Source organism: Magnolia sinica, chromosome 7 (assembly GCF_029962835.1).
Source record: "Magnolia sinica isolate HGM2019 chromosome 7, MsV1, whole genome shotgun sequence".
NCBI lineage: Eukaryota > Viridiplantae > Streptophyta > Magnoliopsida > Magnoliales > Magnoliaceae > Magnolia > Magnolia sinica.
In genome coordinates this window covers 30463432-30469184 of record NC_080579.1, presented here as the reverse complement: position 1 = coordinate 30469184, position 5753 = coordinate 30463432, and the positions used below count along the sequence as shown (strand labels likewise).

General features: G+C 36.8%; 1 non-coding gene across 1 annotated transcript; it reads left to right on the top strand.

The window, feature by feature from the left end:
• Window positions 1-1302: 1302 nt before the first annotated feature.
• Window positions 1303-1409, top strand: LOC131252328 (small nucleolar RNA R71). Its single transcript, XR_009174355.1, has one exon. It is a non-coding gene; the product is annotated as a small nucleolar RNA R71 (small nucleolar RNA).
• The last annotated feature ends 4344 nt before the right edge of the window (window positions 1410-5753 follow it).

Here is a 5753-nt window from a genome sequence, read left to right as displayed (position 1 = left end):
CGACAAGTTGTAATGTGGTCCGGGTGGGTTTTAATTCATGTAGACCCAGTTGCTCGTAGACCGAGTACGGGATCAGATTCACGCTCGCTCCTAAGTCAAGAAGTGCATGCTCAATTCGGTAGTTCCCAAATACGTAAGTGATGGTTGGGCTACTGGAATCTTTGTACTTTTGTGGCACATCTTGCTTTAGGATGGCACTCACTTTTCAGTTAAAAAGATTTTCTTTTGGATATTTTGTCGTCTTTTAATCGTACACAAGTCTTTTAGAAATTTAGCATATGAAGGTATTTGCTTAACGACATCTAGTAGAGGAATATTGACCTTCACTTGTTTCAATACTTCTAGAATATCGTGAGAGTTAGAGAGAGATTTTAGTGCAATCAACCGTCAGGGAAATGGGGCAATCGGCCTACCTCGAAGTTCCAGTTTTAATTCTTATGGAGCAGTGCTAGGTCTATCATTATTGTCCTCTTCCAAGTCCCTAGGCATTTCAGCCCTAACCAGAATGGTTTTGTCAATGGTTTTCCCACTCCTAAGAGTGGTGATAGATTTAGCTTGCTCCATCTAATTTGAAGCGCTTGGGTCGCTAACTGCATATTATAGTTTTGGATTGGGAAGTGGTCGAGCTGGAAGGCTCCCCTTATTCTCAATCGTATTCCTTGGCCTTTGTAAGGCCTTGGAAGGTTTGTAGCATCCCCTGCTTGAAAAACTCTTGATTTTGAAGATGTTTTAGAACTGGATCCTCTTGAGGTTTCCCTTGATTTGGAATTTGATTAAAGAATCTTGAGGGGTAGTAGGTTGTCCATTCCTCGAACTGAAGTTTGGATGATTTCTCCAACTAGGAATGTATGTATTGGAGGTAGGTCCATTAAAAGGTCTTTGGTAATTATTTATAGCATTAGATTGCTCATTCAGTGCCTTTTAAAAAGCAAGTATTGTTGGACAATTTTCAGTTGTGTGAACGTTATAAGCACAAATACCGTAAATAATTTCCTTAGCTTTATCCTTCCTTAGTTCCATGGCCTCGAATTTCCTTATGAGATTAGTCACTTTAGCATTGACATCATCATCCTCTTTCAGAAGGTATACTCACCCATCTCCTTTGATTGAGTAGGCTTAGATGTGGTGCTAGGTTTTGGGGAGGTGTCCCATGATTGTGCGGTTTCAGCGAGTTTGTTAAAGTAATCCCACACTTCATCGACATTTTTATTCATGAATTCCCTATTGCATATCATCTCAACAAATTGGTGCATGGAAGATGTCAGTCAGTCATGAGAGAAACTTGTTATACGCCATGTTTCAAAACCATGTTGTGGGCATGAACTAACGAGATCCTTGAACCACTCCCAATATTGGAAGAATGTTTCATTTTTCTTTTGGGCGAAGTTTATGATCGACTTCCTAATTGTTTTCGTCTTATGATATGGAAAGAATTTTTATGAACTCCATCATCTCATTCCATGTGCCAATAGATCACAGATGTAGTGAGTGCAACCACATCTTAGCTTTTTCTTTTAAGGAGAAAGGAAAGAGTTTCAGCCTGACCATGTCCTCAGACGCGTTAGGAAAATATAAAGTGGCTATAATCTCATCAAACTCTTTCATGTGTAGATATGGACTTTCATATTCAAGTCCAAGGAACTTTGGAAGGAGTTGGATCACTCTTGGCTTGATATCCATATTTCTTATATTTTCTGAAAAAACCATACATGAAGGTGTGCTCACCCCTGCCGGTTGTAAATAATCTCGTAAAGTACGAGGCGGGGGTGGATGGTGCACCTCATTCTCATCTTGGACATCCATAAATCAAGGTTGCAGCTGATTCACCAGTTGATTTACAGGTTAATTTGTAGTCATAACCTCAATTAACTCTAAGGATCTCGAGTGGTGTATAATCCTGTGATGGATAGATAACCCCTCAACTAATCCTCCTACACTCAAAAGGCATCGAGTGTTGTCACGGATCCACTTGGGCATAAAACACTCTCAGCCCTCAATTTCAGGATCTAACCTAAACCTAAAAAAAGGAAAGAGGGAAGAAAAATCTAGAAATATAAAGAGAGAGAATTAGAAAGAAGTTACTAAATTAGAAGTTTTCATATTGGGATCCTGCAAAAGAAAAAAGGAAAGTGAGTTAGTTTCTAAAATGGAAATAAGAAAGTTTCAAAAAAAAAAAAAGGAAATATAAGGATGAGTTAGTTTCTAAAACTGGAAAAAAAGGGAAAGTTTCTAAAAAACAGAAAATAGAAAGTTTCTTAAAAAAAGTTTCTAAAAAGAACAATTTCTAAACCTAAAATTAGAAACTAGAGATAGTTTCTAAAATAATTCAGAAAAATCCTAATCCTAAAAATAAAAAATAGAAAAACCTTAATCTTAAACTAATTCCAAAACTAGCTAATCTCAGAATGCGCAATAGTTAGTCCCTGGCAACATTGCCAAAAACTTATTCATAACCCCAAGTGTAGGGTCGCAGTGTAGTAATAATCTCGATAAGACTGAGGTCGAATCCACATGGACTAATCTCGTGTGTATTCTGAGGGTAATTAGAATCTGGAGTAGGAAAAGATCTAAACCTAAATTTGGAAGTGTAGAGAGTAATTGTGAGAGATTTGTTTAAAAACTTAAGAAAATTAAAGGTAGGAACTATGGTTTTCAGGGATTCACTTGTAGCAATTGGAAAACTACCTTGTATAATTCAATAGACCCAAGTGGAATCGGAGTCCTATCTTATCCAATTGAACAAAGGAGAGATTTGTCAGATCTCTGAACTTCCTCTGACCTAATTCTCGAAGGATGAAAGTTGTGAGGATTGGAAGTGATTCCATCACCTAACCATGCCCAGGAGACAATGGGAAACAATAGGATATACCAATCCCACAACAACATAGGAGAATTGTGAGAATTAGAAGGGATTTCGTCACCCATCCATGCCCAAGGGACGATGGAGAATAATAGGATGTACTAACTTCACAATCTCCAAACAGAAGAAGAAGATACTTCAAGTTATTGCAGATCCATTGTAATTTCAGTCACAACAAACCATTAAATACTAAAAGTATTCCTTAAATATCAAAATAGAATCAAATGAGTTCAAATAAACATGAATCAAAACAAAATAAACATCTGAACCATGCTACAAGCTTCACCCCTTAGCCCTAGCTAAGGGATCTACCCAACCATAGACATGATTAGATCTATAACCCTAAAAGAAAACATGAAAAAAACTAAGAAGAAGGGGAGAAGAACTCTTGAGGAGTGGCTCCGCCCTTTTGCTCAACTTCTCCAAACCCTAGATAGCCTAGAAAAACTTAGGAAACCCCTATTTATAACCTAAGTTCTGCAAAATTGCAAAATCGGATCAAATTTACACAGCCCACGTAAACTCTGCATACGCCTTCGATGTCATCAAATACCCTTGGATATCATCAAAGGGGTTTGAATCTGGAAGCTACACTTTTTCTTCTTTCACACTGCGAAGTCTCGGTGTCATCGAACCCTCCTTCGATGTCATCAAGCGAAGTGTCGATTCATCAAATAGGTCTTTAAGTTATTGAGAATGTGTTCGAAACAGTCTAGCAAGTTGCTTTAATTTCTTCATTAAATTTGATGCCATCGAGCAGTCTTCGATGTCATTGAACACCTTTCTTCGAGTCATCGAACATGTCTTCGATTGATCGAGAAAAGCACCAAATATGTCCAGCAACCAACTCCATTTTCCCTAATAAATTTGATGTCATCGACCAGTGTTTGATGTCATCAAACGGTTCTCGATGGCACAGTCTTTGTGCTTTCTGTGTTTGTTCTTTCGACTTCCTTCTCTATTTGATTTTCTTAGATCCTGGGACCTTAAAATCTTCAATCTTGGCCTCCAAAGGTCCATTCTTTCCCTTGGTGACTTTTAAGCACTAAATCCATGCTTTTAGCATTCTTTTCAATCCAAGCTCTTAAATTCACTTTGCAATACAAACACATGTAAACTATACCATTAAGCCATATTATGTTTGAAAAACCAAGAAATAAATGAGGGATAATATGCATTATTTGACCCTTAACACAATATTTTAATAATGATAGTTTCTTCATAGTTGGAACTGTCATTCCACGTATTAAGTATTTTTACAGGTTGGAACCATTTGATTTTCTAACATCACTAAAATGAGAAAGATTTTTATTTTAAAAAAAAAATTAATTGTTGTTGTTAAGTGTTAAATATTGCATATTTCTCCTATTTATATCTTGGTCTTATGAACATGATAAGGCTAAATGGTATATTTTATAAATGTTTGTGTTGCAAGGTGAATCTAAGAGCTTAGATTGAAAAGAATGCTAAAAGCCTGGATTTAATGCTCAAGAATCACCAAGGCAAAAGATAGATCTTAAGAGACCAAGAATGAAATAATCGTATTCCAAAGATCTAAGGAAACCAAGTATAAAGGATGAAGAAAGCATTTGAAAGAATGAAGAATTCGCAATAGAAAATAGGACATTTCAGTCCTACAAGAGCCGACTTCGGTTCGATTAAAATCTCAGAAAACTGTCCAGCAAGAAATCAGGATAATTCGGTCTGACCTGAGTCAACTTCGGTCTGACCGAAGTACTTCGGTTAGAGTCGATTCGACCTAAATTTAACATATTTTTTGCACAAGATTTTTCAGCAACAACTTCGGTCCGATCAAAATCACGCAGAATTGTCTAGCGAGAAAGTACGATTTTCAACCTTAATTCGATCCGACTGAAGCCAACTTCGGTCTGACCGAAGTGTAACGCGGGACTTATGCAGAGTGCATAAATTCAAGACAGTTTCCAAAAAATCCAAGGAGTTGTGTAAGATGGGGCTTCACAACTATAAATATGAGCTCTAGGATGTTCTTAAGCATCTTCTAGGGTTTAAGGAGTGGAGCAAAAGGGTGGAGAGCCATCGCCAAGAGTTTTTCTTCTTCTTCCTTAGTTGTTTTTATGCTTTCTTTAAGAGATTTTAGTTTAATCATGTTTATGGTTAACTAAACCTCTTAGCTAAGGCTAAGAGGTGAAGCTTATAGTGTGATTGGGATGTTTACTTTGTTTTGATTCTTATTTTTATTGAACTTCATTGATTTCTAGTTGATTTTAGAAATATTTTCAGTTTTCTATTGTTTGTTGTGACTCAAATTACAATAGACACTGCGATAGCTTTGAATATCTTCTTTTCCTATTTGAGATTGTGGGATTGGTAAATCCTATTGTTTGCCATTGTCTCCTGGGTATGGTTGGGTGATAGAATCCCTTCCAATCTTCACAATTCTCTTCCATTGAGGCTAGATCAAATGAGAAGTTCAAAGAATTGATCATCTCTTCTTCTAACTAGATGAGATAGGACTCTGATTCCAGTTGTGTTTCTTGAATCAAGTAAGGTAGCATCTCAGTTGCTATAAGTGGACCCTTGGCACCCTAGTTCCCACCTTTAAGTTCACAAGTTTCAATTACATCATTCATAATTACTATCTCTAATATTTCAGATTTAGATTTAGATCTTCCTCTAGTTCTGAATTTAGTTAAATTCAGAAATGTACAAGATTAGTCCCTGTGGATTCGACCTCGGTTTTACTGAGATTATTACTACATTGTGACCCTACACTCAGGATTGTGAATAGTTGTCGTGCGACTGCAAATATAAACACATCATCCTCAACACGGGAACATGTTCATGCACCATGACATCTATAATTGGTGTGTTAGACTTAACTTCCATTCATCCATAATTGACTTCTTTGCTC